Below are 26729 nucleotides of genomic sequence, written 5' to 3'. Positions count from 1 at the left end.
ACATGCTAGTTAGTGATGCATCAAAAATGGAAAGCATAACTTCTCAAAGTAGAGCAAGTTTGTGAACTGTCATTCTATAACACTGCTTTTAATCTTTCATTTGACAGGAGCATTTTTCTATAAAAATTAGAATAGCAGTGATCATTATTGCAAACAAGAAAAAAAAAAAAAGCTAGGATGGATTCCTAGAAACATCAGAGACTTACCCTGGAGAGACAGTTGAGGAAGGAAGGACAAGATCTCGGTCTGGAAAGGTTGATGTAGCTTTAGATTCCTTAAGGTCCTACAAACTAAGCTGCATCCCCAGGCCTGGAGCCACTTCATGCAGGTGCCCAGACACCGGACCTGCTGAGGAGTAGGCTTAAAGGTGTACAGCTCTGAATCAATGGAAAGCTGTGGGAGACAAGCAACGGCATCTCCAGATGGCGCACTCGGCTTGAGAGCAGGAAGGGCTTTGACTGACAACATGCACTTGTGGTCCATATGGGCACATCTAGAGTCCAAAGCACAATGACAGTATCAGTTTTCTCACACCATGACGCTGGCATCCTCTGCCATTATGCTGAAGTATAACTCCAAATACACATAGATGAAATGAGTCACAAAATTAGACTAGCTGGGTGATAATGCTTTGTAGCCTGTTGATACATACTCTGGAGTAGGATCTAATGCATGAGGTAATGCTGGGTCAGGCCCCTGGCTCCCTATGCCCTAGCCTTTCCTTTCTCAAGTGTGAACACCTGACTTCTTTTCAATGTTCTCTTTTTCTCTAGTGGCTATTTTCTCAAGAGAAGACACTAAGCTCTGAGCCTTTTTTTCTAACTTCAGACAGTCTCTGTGAAGCAAAAACTCCTAGGTCTGAAATGTGCACTGTCCTCCTGTGCTGGATGGTTTTATGTCAACTTGACACAAGCTAAACTCATCCAAGAGGAGGGAACCTCAGTTAGAAAATGCCTCCATAAGAAAGGGTTGTGGGCAAGCCTGCCCTGACTTCCTTCAATGATAAACAGTGTCATGGAAGTGGAAGCCAAACAAACGTTTCTTTAGTAACAGTAATCCTAACCAAGACACACTTCCCTTTCAGCCAGATTCCTCATCCTCCTAAAAGAGAGGCCAAAAGTCCAGCCATTTAGACCCATGCCTCCGTATAACGGAATGTCACATCTCTAAATACACTGCAAACTCCAAACTCCCCATTTCCCTTCAATGCAGCAAACCTGGAACCAGTGAATATGCAAGGAAAGGAAAAAACCCTGCATTCCTGGTGGCAATCAGCAGGAGGGAGCTGCTCCTCCAGCTTAATGACTTGCAAATGAAAAGCCTGGGAACCAGAGTGCACCTTTGAACCTCTCTCCCATCCAGCCTGCTTGTCCCTGTGATTCTCTCATAGCATCCCTGTTAGTTTTGCTACCAGAGCAATAACCTTCCCTGTGCATTTTTTAAATGTTGGAGGAGGAGCTGTCCAGGGATCTCAAAGCATGTGGTTTTGATTCTCATAAGATTATGGATACCAAAGGAATAAAAATGGAAATCACCACTGCCAAGATATGAAAGAACGTTTGCATAGTAAAATAATTTAAACCTAACATTTGGACCCAATAAGGCAAACAGAACGTTTTTTCCATATTTTTGGAAAATGTGCATTTTCTTCACATTAAGTGGTACCAATAAAAAATAATGATTCTCACTCAGTTTATTTCTATATGTTAGATTGGCCTATAGCTTTCCAGGACATGGTTTTGTATCAAACTATATGGCAAACACCTGGGCATAAAAACACTCAGCTATTTACTTCCATGTGGGAATAAAATGGGTCACCGTTCCTCTTTTCTGAATCTGGAACAAAGGTCAGCGAAAGCAGCCCACAGACTGAGTACTGGGTCTGCTGAGAATGGATGCTGCATTTACCTGTGGAGGTCCCAGGAAAACCTGCGATAGGTGAAGAAGTTGACTCTAGAGTAGAGGCCAGTTAGGATGCTTCAGCACCTGACTAGGTGGGCACAGGCAAAAGAAACAAGTGAGGCAGCCTGAGGATATTATCTCAGGTGATACAGTACTTACCATGCAATCACAAAGCCCCAGGCTTGATTGATCCCCATCACCAAATAAAGTGAGCGTGGTGCCCCATGTTATCCATGCCTGCAATCCTAGAACTCAGGAAGCAAAAACAGAAAGATCAGAAGAAGCTCAGGGTCCTCCTTGGCTAAAATGGGGAATTTGAGGCCAGCCTAGGCTATAGGAACAGGAGAGTCTGTATCAGTGGATAGATGGATGAACGGGTGGATTATGAATGCGTGATAAAACTGAAACAAACAGCTTATGACAAAGGGTAGGGACATTTTTATGTGTATTCACAGAAATAAACTTTGCAGAAATAAATCTATCAAAAGAGTTAAAACAGAGATGTTAAAGATGTGAGAAGTGGGTGAAAATGAGCAAATTGGGAAAGAGGAAAGAGGAAGATGAGAAAACAAAGAAAAAGAGAATGAGAGAGAAAGGGACAGGAGAGAGAACAACTGTCCGGATCTCTAAAAGCAAGTCTTCAAACACAAAAAGTAGGTTCCCCTGCACCACAGGGCTCTGCAGTTGTCACAGGACCACCAAGCTCAGAGCAGGAGGGATTCTTCAGAGCTAGTGAGACCTCCAGCCTGACCACCAATATCCCAACCCCACCACAGCAGTGGCGTTCTGTAGTCAAACTACCAACCACACTGTGGCAGTAACCTACAAACTACTTCCACTGAGTCCCAGGCTTTCTCAGTGATGGAACGTGACAAATTCCTTCCTTACCCACCTCTGAGGCCTGCTGGAAGGCTCAAAATGAGATGGATGTGAATGAACTGTGATAACTATAAAACATTCCGCACATGGAGTGTGTGGAGGAGCAAGAGTGGAAGGTGGTGAATTATTTATTATCCCTTGGCTCACATCTCAGCTATGCACTTGAGTCCTCCAGTGGCTAAGCACTATCCATTGAGATTTAAATAGCAGCCCTTTGAATGCCTCAGCCACAAACAGCAGGACACTTCCAATATCTTAGGGGATTCCTCTGACTTCAATTTCCTGCTCTTGCTGAATTCCCCATCTGGATGGCACTTCCAACTTTTACAGGTATTGGGCTCTCTGAGCCATCCACACAGCTTGCCAAGGTTCCTGCTCTCCCTCCCCTACAGTCCTATGGGCACAGTGACTCTCATCAAAGACTTGAAGATATGTTCTGGGTTTGCTGATGTCCAGCATCCAACCTGAATGACTTTCCATTTCAGGTGGATGCAATGACCCTCTCATCACCAGAACCTCCTCACAGGTCATGTCTTTGTAGAATTCCCCAACTCTTCACAAAGTAGACCATCTTGATTTCCATCTCTTATCTCCTTCAAGCTGTGCAAGTGCAAAGACATGAGTTCAAATCCCCAGCACTCCCATAAAAAGCCAGGAAGGTCTGTAAGTGCCTGCAACACAGATCGCAGGAGCTCCTTAGCTGGGCTGCCTAGTTGAAAGGTAAAGATCATGCATCAGTCAGCAAGCAACCCTGTCTCTGGAGCATAATGTAAAAAGCAATAGAGAAAGATACCTGGTGTCTTCCTCTGGCCTCACCAGTATGTAGCACGTGCGCGAGCACACACACATACACACACACACACACACACACACACCCCACAAACATATCATACACTAACCAATTACAGCAGAGGCTCAGAGGTGGAACATGCCCTTATAGAGGTTGTTTTTTTGTTTGCTTGTTTGTTTGTTTTAATTTTCTTCAGCCACGGGTAATAAAGACCCTCAATGTTGTGCCACTGAGTGGTAACCTTGGGAGATCTCACTTCCATACCCTACCAATTTACCTCCAGATATTTTGCCAAACAAAAGACAAGTATGTCTCACAAAGAATCACCACCCATTGTTTTAACTGACCATCATTTTCTTACCCTGTCCTAGATCAGAGGGCTCAGGGAGCTGGGGGAAAGCAGGAGTCCACACAGGTGAATCCTGACTCCTGTTGAGAGACCTCCTAGCTGCTAAAATGGGAAGGACTACTTTGGGTTGTTACAGAAACAGTCTCAGCTAATAATAAAAACAAATCCCAAACAGACTCATGAAGAGAGTTTGTTCAGTTTTGGTTTAAGAACAGATCACAGAGATGAGTGTATCTCAATTACCTTGACCTCCTAAAAATATTTTTTGTGATAAATATTGTATTTACCACTCATTGAATCAACCTGATATATGTCATTGGCAAACCTTTTATCTTCTGTTTTCCCTAACATAAAATGAAAGGATTGAGTTGAGAGATCTCTACAGGCCTCAATTGTTTCCTAGGCATTGACAATAATCTCCCTAAATCATACGTACACAAAACATGTACACATGCAGCATAGTGTATTTATTTAGAATGAATGAAACACTCCAGCCCCACATATTCTTCATTTGCTGTCTTAAGAACTGTGTGAAGAAGGGTGGGAGTTATCACCCAATTGTTCCAAAAGAACAAGTTAATATTCTGGGAAGCTAGTAATATGACCAGTGCCACACCCCCCCAAACATGGCAGGACTATTTCTTCAAACACAGTTCTTACCCTCTGAGGTAGGGAACTTTCTGACCTCATCATGCTTCTTTCTTCTTATCACTGTGTATCTTGTCACACATATGAGTGTGCGCACAACATTTATACAAACATTGCTGATTGGAAGGCTATGTTTGCCCTCGAGCAGTGCTTCTCAACCTCCCTGATGCTGCAACCCTTTAATACAATTTCCTGATCATATTATTTTGTTGCCACTTCATAACTATAATTTTGCGATTATTGTGAATTGTAATGCAAATATCTGATATTCAATCCCCTAAAGAGATTGTGACCCACAGGTTGAGAACTGCTACTCTTAAAAACAATGGTACCAGCAAGGGTAAATCAAAGCAGAATATTAGATGCTCAGGAACATCTCCCCTTTTGCCTTCTAAGCCCTGTCAAATCTTTATACAGCTACCCTACATAAATTACATGTCTACACTAAAGAAAGAGGGTAACTCAGGGCCCTGCCACGGTGTGCAAAGGTCTATGTTCCCTTTGAAGTGATCTATGTTGCCTCTCTCTGAGGGCCAATGTTTTAGACTCTCTGCAGTAAAAGTAATACTGAGCTATGCAGAGCCCCCTGAGTGTATGTTGCCTGAGAGATTCAGGATCTCAGAACAGGAGGGTTTGTGGCCATTCCCTCCCTCTAGAGAGGACAGATCTGTTATCAAGAGAGTCTACCTATCTGCACAGCTGCCCCCTCACTCAGTAAAGTATGACACAAGTTCTTCCACAGCAGCTTCCCAAACTTACCATGGAACAGAGGATGCAAAGTCCCTTCTCACCAGGGAAACTGAGTTCCTCTACGCTGAAAGCATGGAGCTGTTGACATGAAGATCATAGCTGTGGGGTTGCCTAGCTGGTGAGGTAACTGTGGGGTATCAGTCGTCTCATATAGGATTTGCTTGCAGCTTTGAGTTATCTTTGCTAATCCCTCCATGCTCAAGGCTTCAAAGACAGCCTTAGATGAGAGTGGGAAAGGGAGGATGAAGACAGTGAAGAAAGGTGTTCTTAAAATGCCTCTAACATTCTCCCCATAGTCTATTTCATCACCTATAGCCAGGCATCATAATAAAATCTCCCACTCCTTGTCCCTCCCACCCTATGCTGCGCAGAGACCCAGACTTAGGGACTGAACACATATGGGTCTAGTTGGTCGATCCTCTTGTCCTCCGAGGCCGTAAATTCAGACAGCCACAAATCAGCTCAACTTCACCTCAGACACGCACACGTTCACATTAAAGTCCCGGTGTCTAGACTGAAATATGGCTGCATGTGTTCCCTTCCTCAGCACCAGCCTGCCAGAGATGCCACCCTGTCAGAAATGGTTTATAGAGTGGGTGAGGAGACCAGAACACGGTGGCTGGCTACCACCCCAACCAAGGCGCCCAGCAGCTTTGATCTCCGGCTGGTTAGCCTTGTGTGACCATGAACAAGTCTGTTCAATACAGGCCTGAAATAGAACCTCCTAAGCCCCTTGGGATCCTTGTGTGTCCCCACATACTGACATAGCACTGGCCCTGCTGACAGCCTTTCTGTCCCATCAGCTCCTGTGACACTTCATTGTCACCAATTATTGCAAAGCATTTAGGTCCTTTGCTTTTCCTGGTGTTGACAGTAGACATGAAGCCCATGCATGCATCCTTTGCAGGAAATGTTCCTTAGGTGTAGGTGGGGTGCCTCAAGAACCTGAGCTTGGTGCATAATTCATGCAAGACTCAAAAACCAAGACTCATACACAGTCTCAGGACATATGTGTGTGGCCTGACTATCAAGAGCAAATATGCTATTCCCCAATGAAGGTTTTATTGTCATGATGTCTTTGAGGCTCCAAGATAAGCCTGGAGACTGGAACAAGATTTCTGAGATTCACTGAAGTGAAGCACATAGAGTATGAGATCCTCCTGCCGAAGCCCTCACAGAAATGCCATGAGCAGAAGACCTCACCCTGGCTTCTTGGAAGACTCTACAGGGACAGAGTAGCGAGTAGCACACTCATAATCATTCAGTCACCATCGCACTTGCTGAGCACACACAGTTTTGAGCACTATTCTAGACATCATGAGAAAGATACGAACTTTTTCTCTAAAAGAGATTCCAATCTATCAGAAAGAGAAATGAACATAAATAGAGAAGGTCCGCAAGCAAGGAACAGTTGCACAGACAAGTCAGTCCATGGTCAAGGGGGAAACAGATCCATGATGGTGCAATCACAAAGGCTTCTGAGAGTGACAGAACGTGGACTGAGTTGGGAGACCAGCACAGAGACCATTCCATCCAAAAGAGACATTGAAGCTATAGTATAAATTATGTTGGTAAACTGATGTATGCTATTTCAGTAGACTCTGGAAATCAGAAGTACCTCTCCATCTGCCCCATACCACACCCAAGCATATTCATCTCAAGTGGCCCCTACAAACTCCTTATTTTTAGTCAGGCTAGGTCCTAATCTGCGACAAGAAAAGGTGATACAGCAAAATCAAAACTGTCACATGATTGAGGTTAGCCTCTTCCAGCAGAGCTTACTATTGTTATCCCATGGTATTAAAATGACTGCTGTGGGAAGCTAGGAGCTCATCCTTGGATGCAATGCTCATGCTCTACGTGGGATGCTCAACCATGCATGACTAGCCTCCCTCAGTTAGTTCCTGGGGGACCTTTTCAACCACTGATTTGGTGGTGTTTGGATGTCTATCTGCTGCATTTATCTATCTACTGTGTCTTATTTGTCCTTTTGCTTTTGTCTGCTGTATGCTCACAACGTTACTTATTTGAAAACTGAAAGAACAACTACTGCCAGTCATTCTCTGGACTGTAGAGAACTGAAGAACTGAAGCCCTTCACCCTGCTGCTTCAGAAAGTGACCTTCTTTGGAGATGTAATGCTTGTATGCATAAGTTAGAGCTTAGTCAGGCTGAGTCATGCCAAAGGAAGGCTTTTCATCCAATATGGCTGGTGCTCATTTAAAAAGGGAGGGAGGAGAGGGAAGGGAAGGGGGGGTGAGGGAGAGAAAACTTTGTGAAGAGAGAGAAGGAGAAAAAATACCATGTAAGAATGAAGGCAGAGATTGGAGCAATAGCATTTATAAGCCAGGAAAACTCAGAGATTGCCCCAACACAAGGTAGCAGAGAAGAGTGGAATATGTTCTTTTCTAGAAACTCCAGAAGGAACAACTCTAATGATGCCTGATATAAGACTGTTAACCTCCATTGAGTGGGAGAATAAACCTCTGCCAACCATGTTGCAGTTCTTGGCTACATTAGTCCTTAAAAGAAATAATGAAGCTGAATCCAGATAGCTTTTAGGGTGAGGATGGAGTGTAGGAAGCCTAGAGGTGAAACTGAGAGTACAGGAAAAGGACAAGGAACAAACAAATGCAGTTGCAGTAAAGAAATTGTGTGTGTGTGGGGGGGGGGCATAATAGAAAGCAAACCCAGAGCAGGATCTGGTGCCCATCTTCCCATTGGTCCCTCTGATACCTTCTGCTCTTCAGGGAGACTTCCCACCCTTTTTCCCACCTTATCCATGTAATAGCACAGGGAGCTGCCTCCCTTTTTAGGCACACTGTTGAGTGAGTTGTGACCATGTGACCTAATGGGATCATTCAACCTGCTTTTCCCCAGACATAGTCATTGGTCCAGGGGCTGAGCCCTGGGCCAAAGCAAGCCCTTGGGCAAAGACTTTCCCTGGGCTCTTAATTTCTTTATTACTAAAACAGGCAAAAAAAAAAATCACCTTTTCTCTTTGGCTACAGGACCATGAAACGAGTACTTGGAACTGACCATAGCCTTGTCCTTATAACACTGATAAATACGAGAACAATCTTTCCGTTCTTCAGGTGCATTGAGGGTTCTACAATACATGCTTCACCTTAAATCTTGCCATTGCTTCCTTCATCCCTGTAAGCTATTCCAATAATCTTCGTCTAACAAAACAGAAATGAATATCATTTAGATTAAATCAATTCAAAATATTTCAACCCCTTGCCTTAAAAGCACATTATGGGGAACACATGTGGCCTCATCCTAGTGAGCATTCCACACAAGCTGCTGGGTTTGTTTTTAGCCTTGATACACAAAGATTGTTTTCACCTTGTATTGATAGAATCAGGCTTTACTGTACCCCACAAGTATTTAGAACATAAGTAATATGTTCTGAGAGAACTAGGATGTTGTTAGATTTTTTTTTCAGTAGAATCCCTGACTCCACCAAAAGTAAAGAGCCACTATCATAAGCAAGAAGGAGCCACTGCAAAGCTGACCCCCATAGAAGGTTTATTTCTTTCACTCACAATTTCTAAGCTCCCTCAGAAGCTGAGTCAATCAATAAACTTGGACCATCCTGTCAATCCCAGGACCCAGAGTCTTTGTGAGGGTAAAGATGCCTATGATGTAACATTGATGTAGCAAGAGCTACAGACAGCTCAGAATAACGATAGGATAACGCAAAATCTCATCAGAAAGCAAGACTAAGCCATGGATGGTCATGCAGGCCTACAATCTCAGCACCCAGGAGGCTGAAGTGGGAAGACTGACCTTTGTTAGGTAAGCCTGGGCTACAAAGGAAATTTAAGGGCATCCTAAGGTACTTAATGTGATCACATCTCAAGACAAGAAGAGAGGAGAGAGGGAAGAAGTGAGAAGGATAGAGGGAGAGAAAGGGGAAGGGAGGAGGGAAGAGGGAGGAGGGAGGGAGGGAAGGAGGGAGGGAGGGAGGGAGGGAGGGGAGAGATATGTAAATAAACCATGCCTAGAACTATCTCTGTGGTTGATTGATGTGTTTGTTTTCATTTTGAGGTAGGATCTTACAATATATCTCTGGATGGTGTGGAATTCAAAAGAGATCCTCCCCCTGACTCTACCTCCTAAGTACTGAGATTACAGACATGTACTACCAAACTTGGTTCTTCCCTTCATTTTTGATCAAGCAATTGTGCTACAGTAAGCAGGGGCCTGCACAGATTTCCCTCATACAATTTAACTTTGGATAGTTCATGAGTTTCTTATAATCTTAGTGGTCAGTTTTAAAATAGAGGAATCTGAAAGGCCACCGTGTAACGTTGTGAGATTCTAACAAGAAAATGTGTGTTATTATTGCTGAGTGTCTTAAAAGGCTTTGGCAATATATACCATGTGTTCTCTTTATTAGGAACCCTCCTCTGGACCTAGCTGACTGAAAGTCAAAGTACAGTCCAGGATTATGCAGGCTCACCAATCAGTTTAACTCAATCAGCAGCATGACGCTCAGTGGTGTGGATGCTGATGTTAGTATGCCAACACTCACCTGGTTCACACGTTACATAATGTAATTAGAACACGACGGGGTAAGAAATCTATGTTGGGGCCCAAGCAACAACCAAGACACAAAGATAAGAACTGGAGGCATCCACATGCGTTGTGGGCCCCAAGCTACCCCTCAAATGGAGCGGGATCTCCTCAAAGCAAGGTCTGTGCTCAGACACACTCATCACCTGGAGCTCAGGCTGCAAGGATCTAGTCTGGAAGCCAGCCCTAAGACTGGCCCTGGTACATGGAAACCTTAGCTTCCAGATGCTGCTGTAGCACTGTAAACATCTGGTCTCCTGGCTTCACAGGGCAGAGTGATACCGCCATGCACATACATCAGCAACCTCTAAGGGCATTAGCAGACATCTGGGGAGCTCAGCCTGCTGGGTTTGGCTTGTCTGATTGGAAGGAATACAAGAAGATTCTCAAAATCCCTAAGAACAAGACTAACCCAGGAGAGTGTCAATCTGGTGGGGGTTCCCTAGTTGCCAGAAGCCTCCTTTCTGGAATCCAAGTCACTGCCGCTAACAAATAGACCACCAAGCTGCTAGCACAAGATAGCAAGGCCAGCAAGTATGTCATACATCGCAGATCTGAGGAGCAGCAGCAGCACTTAGACAGAAAGGATTTCCCTGGCTCAGCTAATTTTAGAAACACCACATTAAACAACGTTGTGTATGTTTCTTTACAGGAGTCAATGGAAGTGCACATTGTAAATCTTCAAAGGGAACTGTTAAATTTAATTAAATTTGGCCTAAAGCAGCCTCTGTACACAGTTCATGTTTGGCCTAATGGTACATAATGAACTATAACTTAATATACAAAGAGACAGCAATTTCAAGTAGCTAAATCCCAGCCAATCATAGTGACCGGGATTCAGTCAACATCTCAGGGAAGTACACAGGTTACCTGAGGTTCACACCAACAGGTTGAAATCGGGAAATCCAAGATTTTATCATTCAGCTGTCTTTCTATCTCCTGCACTCCGTCTGGATTCCCTCCTCCTATCCACAAATGTTAGCCAGCCAACAGCAGCAGCCCTGGGATCACCCTTGGACTACTCTTGTTCTGTGGGTCATTGGATGTGGAAGCCATTCCTTGCTTGATTAAATTCTGTTGAATATAATCTATTCTGTTTTTAACAGAAAATGCACTAGCCTTCACTTCCTGAACACTTCAATTCCCTTCTTATTCTACTTCAGTGTATCATTGCTTGCATGGCGTCGTGATGAAATGACAACACAAACAGCCTATAACAGAGGAAGGACTATTTGGCCCTCCATCTCAGAAGCATCCATGGTGACGGGGAAGGAATGGCAGAACAGCTCATGTCACACCATGGCAGACAAAGAAATAGAGAACTGGACAGGAAGTAGCCAGAGATAATATTCCTCAGATGGCCTGTCTCTGTCTCTGTCTAATTTTTTATATGTCTCAAAATAACATCATCATCACTCAAAACATGAGTCAGTGGAGAACATAGTCAATGTACAACAGCTATGGAGGGAGTCTTTAGACATTGGGATACCTCTACAGGGAGAGAGAACAGAGCACTTGGGATAGGATTCCAGAGAGGACAGTCTAGAAGTACACACAGTGGGGATTTTAAGGACTTCCTGGTTTAAGGTAATTGGTCAAACAAGGTGTGCAGATATGTTATCAAACATGACAAATGTATCAGAGAGTTTTAGTGTCTGTTGAGTGCTCATTACAAGTTTCACACATCATGAATCAGGCTTTGTACTCACCATCTGGTTTAATCCTCCAGACTCATGTTCAAGGAAGCTACTGTTTTTCCCATCTCCATGATAGAAGTAAGGCTTTAAACTGTCAAATGAGTTGTCACTAGTCTAATGTAACCTAGTTCTGTCTGGTTTCAGATGCACATTGAAATGTTGTAAGAGTCCCCTGGTCCTTGGCTCTTGGGAAACATCATTCTCTGTGAACCTAGAATTGCTGGGTGTGATGGCCTTCCAAGATAGGATCACCTTGAGGAAAGGAGTTAGCCACCAGATGGCTCCAGCTTGATGTATGCAGATCAAGGCTCTGGATGGTGTGTGAGGCTAACCTGACCTTGGTTTTGTCTTATGCATATCATTTGCATCTTATCATCCAACTTTCTTATGCCAGGTTCTTCAAATGCCACACAAGGTGACTTGAAAAGCTGGGAACAAAGGGCATAGAACACATGTTGATATGCTGACCTTCTGCCTCTGAAATTAGCTAGTAGTTGGGTTGGATGAACAACTGCCCCATCTCACACATTCAACTGTATTTTCATATTTACAGATTCCAAAGGAGAAAGCTGCATGTCACCCTCCATTGGCTACCCTAGGGTTTTGCACGTGAACGAACACATTTTCCTAAGTACAAAAACCCTTCCTGAAGACTTACCGCAGCCAGGCAGCTCAACACACTTGTCAGGAATGAATCCATGGCCTTTGAGTGACCTTTTCCTTCCCAGTGTAAGAATCACCCCTCTATATAACACTTTATTTCTGATAGAAGAGGAAAATGTGACAGAATAAAATGAGAAAGCTAAAACCAGGATTGGTTAGATATGAAACAGAGTGGGAAGAGAGGATCTGGTCAGTAAGCAATGTGTTTTCCTGTCCCAGTTTGGGTTGGACACAGGCTGCGTGACTTCTTCAGGTCCCTTTTCAGTCCTCATCTGTAAAATGAGCTGCTGTAGCACTCCGGCTTGAGGCTAGACCTCCAGCCTGCGGATTCCACAGAAGATAATTCCCACTATGACATTTGTACACCAGCCCAGTGAGATTCCTAGGCAATGCAGAGGCTGCCTGATTTGCCCCAGAGGAAGCATCATGGTTTTGATCAAAAGAACCTAAAAACAAAATGCTTTAACCTAAGCAATTTGAAGCAGATGGAAGCTCAGCCTCTCTGGAGGGCAACCCAAGTCTAGCACAGTAGGCAGTTTCTATGCCATAATGTTTACAACCTATAATGTTTTCATTGTACCTGGCCTTGTTTCTTTCTTCTGAAGTAAAAGGTTAATATCGGCTTCCTGTTAAACTCTGAATAGTGAGTGGCCTGTGATACAGTACAGCAGATAAAGGTGAGTGCTTCAAAGCTGAGAGACCCTGGCACCCACATGATGGAAAGAGAAAATCAACTCACATACGATATCTTTGTACATATGTGAATTATACATGTGGCCCCACGCATGCACACACACACACACACACACACACACACACACACNAGAGAGAGAGAGAGAGAGAATATTTTTTAAAATCTGAGTCATGGTGAGAGTATGTAATTCCTTACAGTGGTAGTAAGTAATTCCTTCTCAATTTGTTCCTCTATTTTAATGTCATTAAATTTCAGATGATTAACTGTGTTAAATATGTATTAAAATGCCTTAGTTCATTTAGGCTACTACCACATATCAAGAGAATTATTATAAATAGCTAAGTACTACATCATACATCTGATTGTTTCTTCATGCTCTTGAAGACAGTGATGCCTAAGCCTAAGGTGTCAGCAGGTCTAGCATCTGCGGAGATCCCTCCATTTGGATTCATACATGATGCCTTCTAGCCTCCTTGGATGGTTGAAGGGACAAAGCATCTCTCTGGGTCTTCAGTACAAGATTACTAATGGCTCGGACTCTGTATCGGACCCAGCTACTTCCCAAAGATCCTTTCTCCTAGAACCCACACACAAGGGATAGATTTCAAAACAGGGATTTTGAAGGAACACAATCAGACTATAATAAAGGTATTGAAAATAATATAAGTGGGACTTGAGCACATACCTCCAAGACTTTCCACAGTTTGCCATTTTTAGGAAAGCAATTGGATTAATTGTGACTGAAGGGCAGGAACCATTAGCACTATGGTTAGTCATCTCTCAGTTATTAATCCATGTAGGATTTGGTTTTTGTTTTTTGTTTTGTTTTGTCTTTTCTTGTTTTGTTTTGTTTTGTTTTGTTTTGTTTTGTTTGCCTCTGCAGAGGCAAGCACACCTGGAAGCTGATAGGGGTGTCTCAGCATGTTTTTATTCTTCCATCACAGATAGTAAATAAATAGTAATATATTTATTTGTCTATATAAAAATGAAATGTTGAACTCATTATTTTAAAAGTTCCATTTTCTCTTAATGGATCTCTTTAAGATTTATCCACTTACAATTTATTTTATCTGTTCAATGATGTACTAGAAGTAGTTGATTCCACATTGTTTCTATTATAAATAATGCTATTGTATACATACTTGTTAGTGTTGTCTTGCATCCATACAGAGCACTCCCTTTGGTGCATGAACCTGGAAACACTTGTACCAAGAAACAAGTCTGCCAGCAGTAGATAATTTCCTCTTATTCTATATATTTGCATGTGCATTGCTTTATAGATTGCCTTTTCTGGGACTTCCTCCTATTCAATTTTACATGGACTACATGATCTTGGTACCTGCCATCACTCTTCCTTGATACTTAAGAACCATCATAAAGATTTCCTGTGACTCTCCTAAAAGTAATATATGTTTACTGTAGAAGATTGAGGGAAAGTTGGAAGAACACACCTCAGTACATCCTTTGACAATTCTGAGAATTATTAGTATCCTTGCAGGGAAAGCGCCCGCCAGGGAAACACTATTTAAAGCCCCACTGATTTAGTGTGCTCCATGATGAGCATGGCTAAGCTTAGAAGAAAGACTGATCCATATTTGAAACAAATCTCTACTCCCAGCTCAGTGAGCTACCACACTGATGCTCTATGTCCTTTGTTTCCTCATCTATAAGATAAGAACAACCCAGTTTATATCAAATTCACATGTTGGGCCCATAGCTGACAAAATCTTTTTGAAAGGAGTTTGAGTAGGAGGCCAAAGAGGGAGCTCAAGCAAGCAGTTAAGAGCACTTGCTACTCCTGCCTAGGAACTAGGTTTATTTCCCAGCACCCATATCCAGTTGCTTACAGCTGTTTGTGACTCCAGTTCCAAGAGATCTTACACCCTCTTCTGATCTCCAAGGGCACCTGCATACATATGGACATACATACACACATAAGATGAAAACTACAAGAAATCGTTTTTAAAATCGGAAAACAAAAACTGTCCCATGTGCTGTCTGGATTGTTATAGAGCAATGTGCTAAGACTCTTAGGGCAAGGGATGAGGGCAAAATAAGAATAGAATGTAGTCATGCTCACTGGCCCAAGTACAAAGGAAAGGCAGAATCTTAGCATAGACACATGCATGAAGTCTGTAGAGCTACCACTAACTCACTAACTGTAACCATCTTATGGGCTCTTCTGATGGTCATTGGGCTCCCATTTCCAACAATGTATGACCCAGAATCTAAAGGGAAATGAAAACTACTTGGAGAACACAAGTGACTGACCTCATCCTCAGCATGTCACACTCAGAAGACCTAATTAGCAAAGAGAAAAGCAATAGACGTTTTTGGTATTATATAATTTCATTGTCTTTTTGCCTGGTATCAGTTTTCACCACCCACGGCCATGGTGTCACCTCATAAAGAGCTTATTGTTACGCACAAAATAACAAGGGCATGCTCAGAACGTTGCAAGAAGCATAACTCCACATTCTTTGTCTCCTTGCAACTGAAATCCTCAGGTCAACAGGCAATTGCATTCACAAAATATGCCATGCTTCGAACGAACATGGCTCGTGTTGAGATGGCCTTTGCCTAAAGAAAGACTATTTTTAGGAAGCTTGGCAAAGAACCCTAAGTTTCCAGCCTCGAGCATGTACTGCCAAAAAGCTAATTCCACCAATTTTTTCTTACCAAAAGGGGATAAAAAAATAAAAAAGAATGCAAACAGTCTTCCTACGGCTAGCCACCTTAAGCCTTGGAGCTTGCCATTCCAAAATGGCAAGAATAACTTCACACCTGAATGGTTGCATTTGGGACTCAAGCTACATGTCGTATGACTAAAATGTCCTGCCTTTCCATGCCTTGGAAGATGCATGGAGCACTTTTTTAAAAGTGCAAATCCAATTAGAGAAGGGCCAGGGTTGTGTTCAAGAACTCCAAGGCTATAGCCTGGAAATAAAGAATTTCCTTCTTGTTCCCTGCAGCAGTAAAAATGCTTTTAAATAGAAAATGGTAATCCTTATATGTACACTTTACAGCTGTGCAAGTCCAAATATCATTTTCTAATAAAGACTAAGATTCTAATAAAAACAGATGTCAATTCAGGATCCTGCTAAGCAGGGACAGTAGGATAAGAGCCCAATGTGTTTATCTGAGACTCTAGGTGATGATTTTATCCCTAAGAACAACAGTTTTTCTATATAATTAGACCCGCATTGCTTTTTTATATAGACTACTAATTTTATGTTTGCCTCTAATTTCTAGCAGTTATTGGAATTGGAGCCTCAGACCAGCAGCCTCGGTATTTCCTTACACCTTGATAGATATGACCTAGAGTCAGACTCTAATCGGAGTGTCTAGATGCTATCTGGGAACTGCAGGTGGCTTGAAATAATTGAGAACTCTTCCTCTACACTGACAGTAGCAGAAGTAAGCAAAGACCTCCCATCATCTTATCCTCCTACGTTTCCTTAGTCTTCTCTCTCTCTCTCTCTCTCTCTCTCTCTCTCTCTCTCTCTCCCCACCTCCTGCAATGACTCATCATATTATTGAGCAACACAGACTCACAGAAAGATTTCTCTCCCTTGGTCCCCATAAGCTAATCACATTATCCTCGGGTTTCCTTGCATGGCTCTAGGTTTGCATTTGATGGTGGTGCCTTGTAAACTATCTACTCCACTAGCCAATAGGCTGTTTAGAACACATCATCATTCATACCTCCTGTCATCAGCTACGTATTCAGCACCAAGTACAGAGATGGGATTATATTGTCCCCCCTTCTAAGTAGGATTGAAGCATTCATACTTGGGCTTCTTGTGGTCTGTGTGTTGTAGCATGGGTATTCTCTGCATTTAGACTAATATCCACTTATCGGTGAGTACATGCCATGCATGTCCTTTAGGGTCTGGGTTACCTCACTCAGGATGATATTTTCTAGTTCCATCCATGACTTCAAATCCATGACACCCTTGTTTTGACTAGCTGAATAGTACTCTATTGTCTAAATAGTACTCCATTGTTTTCTGTATCCATTCTTCCCTTGTGGGACATTTGGTATGTTTCCAGCTTCTGACTATCACAGATAAAGCTGCTATGAACATAGTGGAGCATGTGTCCTTGTGGTATGGTGGAGCATCTTTTGGGTATATTCCCAGGAACAGTTTATCTGGGCCTTCAGGTAGAATGATTTGCAATTTTCTGAGGAACTTCCATATTCATTTCTTAGAGTGCTTTACCAGATTGCAATCCCACTAACAATGGAGGAGTGTTCCTCTTTCTCCATATCCTCACCAACACATGCTATCACTTGAGATTTTTATCTTAGCCATTCTAATTGGTATAAGGTAGAATCTTATGGTTATTTTGATTTGCATTTCTCTGATGACTAAAGATGTTGAACATTTCTTTAAGTGCTTCTCAGCCATTGAGATCCTCAGTTGGGAATTCTCTGTTTATCTCTGTAGCCCATATTTTGATTGGGTTATTTGGTTTTCTGGAATTTAACTTCTTGAGTTCATTGTATATTTTGGATATCAGCTCTCTATCAGATGTAGGGTTAGTGAAGATCTTTTCCCAATCTGTAGATTGGTGTTTCATTCTATTGAGAGTGTCCTTTGTCTTATAGAAGATTTTCAGTTTCATAAGGTCCCACTTAGAACCTGAGCCATTGGTGTTCTGTTCAGAAAAGTTTCCCCTGTGCCAATGCATTCTAGGAGGAACCTGGGTGGGAGATGGAAGGGGGAGGGGGAAAAGATCTGGCAGGATAAAAGCCCAGAGGGCCAGGAGAATGAATAAAAAGATTCAACAGTGAGGCATAGGGGCAGGAGGAACCTCTAGAAAATTCCCAAAGATATGGGATGTGAGAGGCTCCCAGGACTCAAGGGGAATGACCTTAGCTAAAATGTTCAACAGTGGGGAGATAGAACCTGAAGAGACCACCTCCAGTAGATAGACATGGCCCACAGAGGAGGCATGGAGCCACTCACCCATCTCAAAATTTTGACCCAGAATTGTTAGAGGAAATGCAGGGACAAAAATGGAGCAGAGACTGAAGGAAAGTCCATCCAGTGACCAGCCCAACTTGGGATCTGTCCCATGGGAAGGCACCAATCCCTGACACTATTACTAATGCCATGTTGCGCTTGCAGACAAAAGTCTAATCTAGCATGACTGTACCAGCAGCTGACTGAGACAGAGGCAGATACTTACAGTCAACCGTTGAACTGAGTTTGGAGACTCATATGGAAGAGTTATGGGAAGGGTTGAAGGAGCCAAAGGGGATTGCAACACCATAAGAAGTATCAACTAACCCAGACCCCTCAGAGTTCCCAGAGACTTAGCCATCAACCAAAGAGCATACATCGGCTGGTCCATGGCCCCAGGCACACATGAAGCAGAGGACTGCATTGTCTGGATTCCGTGAAAGAGGATGTGTCCAATCCTGTAGAAACTTGATGACCTAGGGAAGGTTGATGCTGGCAGGGAGCTGAGGTTGGGGAGGGGGAAGCACTCTCTCAGAAGCAGAGTGGGAAGGGAGAGGAACTCAAAGAGGGGGGGACTAGGAAGGGAGGAGTAACATTTGGAATAGAAATAAATAAAATCATGTTATTAAATGGAGATGGTGTTCAGAGCACAATAGCTGAGATAGAGCGACTGTTTCATCGCTTTGAAAGCTTATCAAAGAGAGGTGGGAGGAAAGGAAGGGAGGAAGGAGAGGGGGGAAGAGAAGAAGATGGAGAAGGAGGAGGAGGAGGAAGAAGAGGAAGACTAGGAGGAGGAGGAGGGTAGTGATGCAACCTGCTCTAATATTGACCAATCATGGTAGCTTGCTCTTCCGTGGGTCTCATAGCTGTTACTATAGCTGCAGCGACTTCATGTGTAAGAGGGCCACGTCATATCCAGTAGACAGTGTTTCACAACTCTCCTCCCCAACCTCTCCTCCTCCCTCTTATATTATTATTTCTAGCCCCTCTTACATTATGCTTCCTGAACCTTGGAGGGAGGTAATATAGGTGTTGTATTTAGAGCTGAGCACTCAGCCTGTCACTTATCCTTGATGCTTTGGCCAGCTCTGAGTCTCTGCATTACTGTTGTCCACTCAGAGAACGTTTTCTGACTAAGGTTTAGCGCAGCACTGATCCACAGGCATAAATCTGGACGTCTAGAAGGCTGCTGGGTAAAAGTCCAGTCAGTGAAACAGCAGTAGCAAGTCCCTTCCCATCCATCATCCCCAGGGTCACTGTGATCAGAGTATATTATATGAAAAAAATCAATAAAAATACATACTAAAAAATTCGTATTTGTAAAAGTATTCCATGTGCAGACAATTCTTTAGAGAGACAGATATGAATAACTTATTTTGCAGGAGTGGCAACAAGGATCCAAGCTTCACATTTTGTCAAAGTACCTCGAAGAAAAGCAGAAATTAACCTTTCAATCTTGTTTCTGATTTCTACCATGAAAAACAGTCCTTTGAAAATAATGATTTATTTTTTCAAAGCATCTGGGCTCCGTTTCTTTAAATTTCAGGGGTTAAGCTGAATATCTCACCATTAATATTTTAAGAGTCACTGACACCTAATGGAAGATTTTGAAAGAACAAGCAATTTCTAGGAAAGTGGGATAGCACTGGACAGTCCCTTTCTGGGAAGATGTTATACCCCCTCCTCCCCAAAGACCCATCCTGAAAACTGCTGCCACCTAAGGATTCAGCAGGGGTTCCAGAGAGCTAGAAGTGCTGTGACCTCCTCGTATGGTGATGGTGACACAACTGACCCGTGTGACACTGTCTGGGTGTCACTTTTCCACCTCACATTGTTTTCCTAGTTGCTCAGAGGTGTCTCTCTCAGGCCTGTTTGCTATGGTACCCTTGAATAGCCTATTAGTAACGGCTGGCTCCAGAGGCCTTCCTTATGCTGAAGGCTTTGTGTAAGCACTAGGAACCAGTGTGGCGCCTACCATGGCCAAGTGGCCCTCCAGGACCCCACTGGGAAATCCTAGAGTTTTATGGGGTTCACTGCAGTTTTTGTGTAAACAATATAACGTTTTATGATGGGAAACCTATTCCTTTGCTTTTTATGGAAAAGCATTGATTAAGGCTTTCTTAATGTTTGAAAAGTAAAGAAGTGTGAAAAACTAATGCTGTTTCAGAAACGGTCTGAGGAAAAAGATCATGTAGTGTCTACAAGCTTAATGACCTTTCTCATAAAATTATGTGGGGGATTTGAGATAAGCAAGCAATAAAAATGTTCCATTGCCTCTGGTTCTCCCAGCTGTGGATTAACTGTTTTATAAAGATAGCCCATTGCTGTCCCCATTCATTTGGTCCAAGAGGACTTAATATAATTCCAAAAGGAATGTCAATAAATTCATATCTTACATTTTTAATTAAAAGAGTTGAAGTAGCAAATTTTCTTTAAAAGCTATTTTGAATTGAGAAGGCTGATTCTGCCCAAATTGCCTTCATGAAAAAACAAACTGCACTGGTGAATACAGGTTCTCATAATTTGTGGGAACCAATAGGATAAACACCACCAGAAGGACTCTCTAATGTAAACTGGAGACTTTGAACAATATGCATATCAGGGTAGATTCAACAGCTGTAGCCGATGTGCCATGTGCTGATGCTGATGGCAGGAGAGGGCAAGTGTTTTGAGACAGGATGCATGGGAACTTCTGTAGATCCTGTTCGCCTCTGCTACAAAAATAAAACTTCCCCTAAAATGCTTTCAAATGCAGAACCTAAATTTAAAACTGTGTGTGCACATATATATGTAAATATGTATGTATTATGCACATATGTGAATATGTGTATATTGTTTATGTATATATTAGGGGGTATAGTGTATTGTGTGTATCTATATATGTTCACATGTGTGCATATGTATACATGTGTGTATACGTGTGTGTTATATGTATATATGTGCATGTTCATACATGTGTATATTATGCATATGTGTTTATATGCATGCAGGTGTATGTGTGTATTGCATGTATATGTATCTGCCTTAACACTTGTACATATATATGTATTATATGCATGTATTTGTATGTAGTTATGTGTATATGTGCATTGTGTGTATATGTGTACATATGTTTGTATTATGAATTGTGTATATGTGCATGTATGTATGTGTGTGTGTTCATGTGTCTATTCTGTGTATATATGTGTGCAGCTACATGTGTGTATGTATATATTGCATGTATATGTATATATATTGTGTGTGTGAATGTGCATGTGTGTATGTGTGTGTGCATTTATATATTGTATGTATGCATGTGCACATCTCCATGTGTGTATGTGCATATTGGGTGTTGTGTGTCTGTGTATGTATATTGTGTATATGGGGATGGTTGTATATTAGATGATTCAAGTTTAAACATCTTTCTATTTCACCCTTTTATAATATGTTGCAAACTTTTCTAACATAACTACTTTTGGTGCTAGCCATGGTGCCTTTCATCCTTGCTCAGGTACAAGGAACTCATTTTTCCAAAAGTCCCATAGATAGAACTAGAAGCCAAGAAGAGTGACCTGTCTGAGCTGCCTGCGAGACATAACCTAGAACAGAGGCTGGTGTCAGATTGTTATCAGGGTACCATAGTGTGTTGAACTTCTTTTTAGAAAATTGAGGTTGACAAAAACAAGATGCTACCCAAACCCTAGTCTTTGATTCTTGGACCTGAAATAAAGAAGACCAAGTGAGTGGCTTCATAAAACAAGATGTGACCATTATCTAACTCACCAGCTTTTGCCCTCTGCTTTATATAAGAGATCACAGAAGTCAGAAAGTCAAAGGAATTGCTGAGATTTCTAAAGCAGCCCTTGACCAAGGCACGGAAACATGTTAGGGCAAAATGCTCCTGCCTGCCCTATTTTGGCAGTAATGCCATGCCAAAAAGGAGGTTGCTTCCAGGGAAGGTTTGTTCACAAAGAAAATTCTGTTCCAGAGTGGGAAGTGCTCATAGAAAGCTCCAGGAACATGACACTTCAGATGGATCTTGAAAGAGCCATACTGTGGCCACTTAGTCCCCAGCACTCACCTGTCCACAGTCTTCCTGCAAGAGCGCACAGCATACCTCTGTCCCATGGCTAGCAAAGCCTTCCCAACCCATGCCTTTCCATAAGGAAATCTATGCCAACACTGTGTGAAGACAGTGTAATGCCGCATTATCAACAGTCACCCACTGATGTGGGCCCAGGCTCCAAGTCACGCTGAGAATACAAATGCAGAGGGAACATATTTTTGTGTTCCATGCACTCACTCCCCCTCTGTAAGGTGTCACTGTGACAGAAGTAGAAACCACCAACTTTCCCCAGGCTCAGCCCCACATTCAGCCATAACCCACACTTGCCACCCTCTCTGCCCAGTTGTTCTTTGACCTCAGTACTGACCTATGGAAAACGACCTTATTAAAGGCCCTTAAGGGCCAAAACTGCTGAAGTATATGTGGTGTTTAATGAGATGATCAGGTGTCAGGGAGCAATGGAATACAGGCTGACAAGCATATCTTTGAAAAAGACTTTTGGTCAAAGCTTTCCTGAGGGGCCACTCACTGATTCCCACTCCCTGAATACCTTCATTTAGGCCAAATCTGATATCATTTTCAATTTTCCTTCATCTCCCCACAATTTTCTTACCTCAGTAAGGCAATATGATGTCCATGTCCATTCATCTGCCATTAAAGGAAAAAAACAAATTGAAAAAAGGTTAAACTGCATTTTTTTTTGTATGAAAGGGAGAGGTAAAGACAGAATCAGAGATGGTCTCTTACATCCCAAGCTAAGAGTAAAAATCTAGGAATTTTCGAAAAGGTATGAGTCTTCGAAGCTGATTAATTTTTAGATCTTAAAAAGCCATACAGTCTCTTTAAAGAGCAATGAAAGCCTGTTTCAAGTTGTTAAATTTTATGTTGTGTGTAATGTTGTAAGTGATGTCAAACCTTCCACATTTTCTTACCACTGACATTGGACAGTCTACTACACTCAAGGCCTCAGTTACCAAAGTTGAGATTAAGTAACCTAACCAGGAAATAAGGGCAGAATGGAATTTTATTACAGGGAATTGAAAAGTTCAGATGCAAAATAATTAAGCCTGAGCCAAATATAGCTATTCTTTCTCCCATCAGTTTATTTTGGTGGATAATTGGCTGTATTCGGTATTTCACTGAGCTGCATATAAAACTTTATTGCCCTTGTAAAACACATGCTGTGAATTCTGATGCTTCTGTGTGTTTGGGGGGACATAATTGTTGCCCTTACTGAAAGCACTGCTTACCTAAGTTTTGAAACCCAACTAGGCTTCTAGGATGCCTGCCACTGAAGGCTCTGAGTGCTAGACTGTGTGAGTAGCAGAGTTCCCATCTAAGCTGAGGAAGGAGCCTGTGGTGACTAACAATACCTCACCCCACCCCCATTCCCACCCCTGTGCCCTCACCCCACACCCCCACTCACACCCCTACGTTCCCCATGCCCACATAGCACCCCCATCCCCACCCTTAACCCCAAAATTTTAAAGCACCTGAAAAGCAAAGACAGACACAGGCCTGTTTGATAGGAAGCTCACTGTTGGGCTGCAGATTCTAGAACCAAGGTTTTATATCCAGTAAGTCTGCACTGAGTGTGTCTTGGTGCTTTTGACAACTCTAAACCACAAATCTGAAGTATGTGGGGTCTGTCCCAAGGTGGTCTCCTGCTGCTCTTCATTCTTCTGAGAAATAGGAGCTATCTATTCACTGTGACAGCTTCCTTTCCTATGCATCCACAGGAATGATACAGAATTGGCCTAATTAGGAGCTTTTTCTGAGAAAAACAATATGTGACTACACACGGTTTCAGTTAGCTCCCTGAAGCATTGAAGCATTCCTTTTTTAAAAATAGGAATATGCCAGAATCCTTGCCTCTGGTTGTTTCTACATGCAGAATTGACAATGTATTCTCAGGTAGCCCACCATGGCCTGATGACTCTTCCAGCACCAGGTAGGATTCATCATGTCCTCATGGCCTTTTCAGCATCTTCTTTCTGGTGTCATTTGTAAGATCCCTAATGCCTTCCATGCCATCTGTAATGCCCAGATATTAGGGGTCCTCAGACCTCAGAGCCTACAGGCACAGTAGAGCTATCTGGAAAAAACTCTTCCTTCATTATATACATCTCCCCTGTCTCTGTGCCCTAGAAAGTGCTTTTCTGTTTTACCAGGACATGGTGATACATTCAGACCAGATTCCTGACAATGAACGGCATGGCCTTGCAAAGCACAATTGTAAACTTCCATAAATCTATGGCTTCCCAAAGATATCAGGCAAACATGTGTATCTGAATGCTTTTGTAGCCAGAGGTTCTGGGCTTCTCACCACAGTCTCAAAGGGCTTCAGGGTCCTCGAAATAAAAACTTGGAAGCCACTGGTCACATGTGGTATCACAGGTGAAGGGTTGAGTATCTGATACATTCTGACACCTTTCATCAACTGTTGTTGAATTTGTTCCAAGTACACTAGGGACTGGGGTTGGGGGACAAGCATTCTCAACACCCAGAGGGGTAAGGTAGGAAACAGAGTACTAACAATGTTTTTTTAAACAGTCATAGCAACATATTCTTGTAATCCCAGCACTTGGGAAGTTGGAAGCAGGAGGATCAGGTGTTCAAGGGCACCTTTGGCTACATAGCAAGCTTGAAGCTGGCCCTGGTTGCATGACATCCTATAAATACAAGAAGTTGGACCTGACATCAAGCATAGTTCAGTGGTGGCTCATGCCTGTGATCCCACTTCCGTTGTCCTTGAGCCTCTACTTATCTACAAAGCATAATTAGCCACCTGCCTCATTTGCATCTCATGAGGTTCACGAGAGCAGAAGAGTGGAATGTTGATGGGTGAACCTTATGTTTGCAATAGAGTGAGTGTATGACACTCTACCAAGTTGAAATAACATGAATTACAGGATGGGGGCAGAGACGAGGGCATCCATTTCTCACTCAAATCAAGGCCTCAGAAATGGAGAGGGAGAAACACTCTTTGCAAAACCTTAGGAACACACTGCTCAGTCTTTTCAGTTTTGGGTCCAGCTGGCATCATCCCTCATTCCTTCTCTCTGCTTTTGGGTTCAGCCCCCTACAAGTGCAGATGTCCCAAAGCCTGCACTTTGGATTTTCCCCATGGAAATGGGCTATGCAGATCCCCTGAAACAGGGATAATCTTTGGACCTAATTTGCCTACAGAAAAACAAGATGTGCCAACCACCCTTAAACCTTTAATTTCATCCTGGGCAGAGCCACAGATGATAATTTCCCAGATAATCTGGTTGGGGCAGCAGATGGGGGACACAGCAGGAGTAATTTCTGAAGCCCAGCACTCGTGGCTGCCACCGGCATCCAAGGGACACGGTAAGCATGGCAAGCTGCCTGCCATGCTGTCTGTCACATAGGGTATTCTCCCTGAAGGCACTCAGCAGTGGCTGTGGAGCCGTTTGTCCAGAGGCTAAATTTAGAATCTGGGTCTCTATAACAGTGAATGGAGCTAGTAAGGAGCTCAGGGATTCCAGGAAGTTGCTTTAGGCATGGTGGGGAGCCAGGGACCCCATTTCTGGCTGCCTGAGTGGCTTCATGGGGATACTAGGGAACACTAAGTGCCTGATGTTTGGCCAGAAACATCAGCCCCAACACAGAGTGCAGAGCTGGAGTTGAAGAGAGTGTCTTCATTGCTTTTGGTGAATTCCCAGGAAACAATAGATGGCTATATGAAGTTAGCAGACCGAATGGCGCTTTCTCTCTTGTTCTAGTGTACCAGGGTCTTCCCAAGTGTGAATTACACATGCTTTTGTAACCCTTCCAGAGAATGCCAGCATGCGAATGTAGACTCAGGCTCATTAGAGCCTCCTACCTGATAGAAGTGTGAGCATTCTTTGTCCTGGGAGAAGGGAGGTTGGGGGAGGGGGATGCTGTTGACTGGTGCATTGTGGGATGTTTCATGCCATCTCTTGCTTCTACCCACAAGCTGCACCCCCACCCCCCACAGTTGTCATAACTGAAAATATCTTCAAACATTATCAAATACTCACTAAGGGACAGAATGGTCAATGAATGAGGCCTTAGGCAAAGGTTGGTAGGGACTGGGGATGAGTGAGTTTACAGGAGTCTTCAGCAGGCTTTCTCTGACATTGTAAAATCACTAAGAAACCATGCTCATGCTTGCAGACTCTAAGGCTGGGAGAAAGGATGGACAAAGGGACATAGATACAGATCCTCCATCATTTGCCACTCACACCTTTTTTGGAGTAGGTGGAGTTCTTGCTAGAATCACTTCATCAGCCTTCCACAAGAACCTAGGAAGCACTTACCAACATTATGCCTGCCATCTTGGAAGTGAAAAACGTGAAGCTTATTAAGAACAAATAACTTCTTGGGACCAAATAGCTGCCTGGCATTGGAGCCTAGATTTCAACCCATGCTCATTTACCCCAGACCTGCCTGTTACTTATCAACCTAAGGTAATCTCAATATTAAATTAATACCCCCTAGTACCAGGATTCAAAAAGACACTAGAAAAATGAAAAGGACCATCCACTGAGTGATGTTCTTCCAAACTCCTCCCAGCTCTCCTTTGACCTTCCCCAGCCCAAGTGGAGAAAGCAGTACACATCTAGTTTCACCCTGAAGACTTTTTCAAAAAACCACAGCTTTCTCAATGCAGTCACCTCTTTAGACTGGAAAGAAAAGATGGGAAGGAAGGAAGGAAGGAAGGAAGGAAGGAAGGAAGGAAGGAAGGAAGGAAGGAAGGAAGGAAGGAAAGAAA

The 26729-nt window shown here is 42.9% G+C and overlaps 1 long non-coding RNA gene across 1 annotated transcript in view; it reads right to left on the bottom strand.

Annotated features, from left to right (window-relative positions):
- Positions 1-214: 214 nt before the first annotated feature.
- Positions 215-26729, bottom strand: part of LOC115032768 — a 192680-nt gene continuing 166165 nt past the window's right edge. The window contains exons 4-6 of the long non-coding RNA XR_003838389.1: positions 22581-22615; positions 2062-2147; positions 215-493 (exon numbers count right to left, since the gene is read on the bottom strand). This is a non-coding gene — a long non-coding RNA (uncharacterized LOC115032768). The remainder of the gene's footprint in view (positions 494-2061; positions 2148-22580; positions 22616-26729) is intronic.

Source organism: Mus caroli, chromosome 12 (assembly GCF_900094665.2).
Source record: "Mus caroli chromosome 12, CAROLI_EIJ_v1.1, whole genome shotgun sequence".
NCBI classification, from domain to species: Eukaryota; Metazoa; Chordata; class Mammalia; order Rodentia; family Muridae; genus Mus; species Mus caroli.
This window is presented reverse-complemented; position numbering and strand designations above follow the sequence as displayed.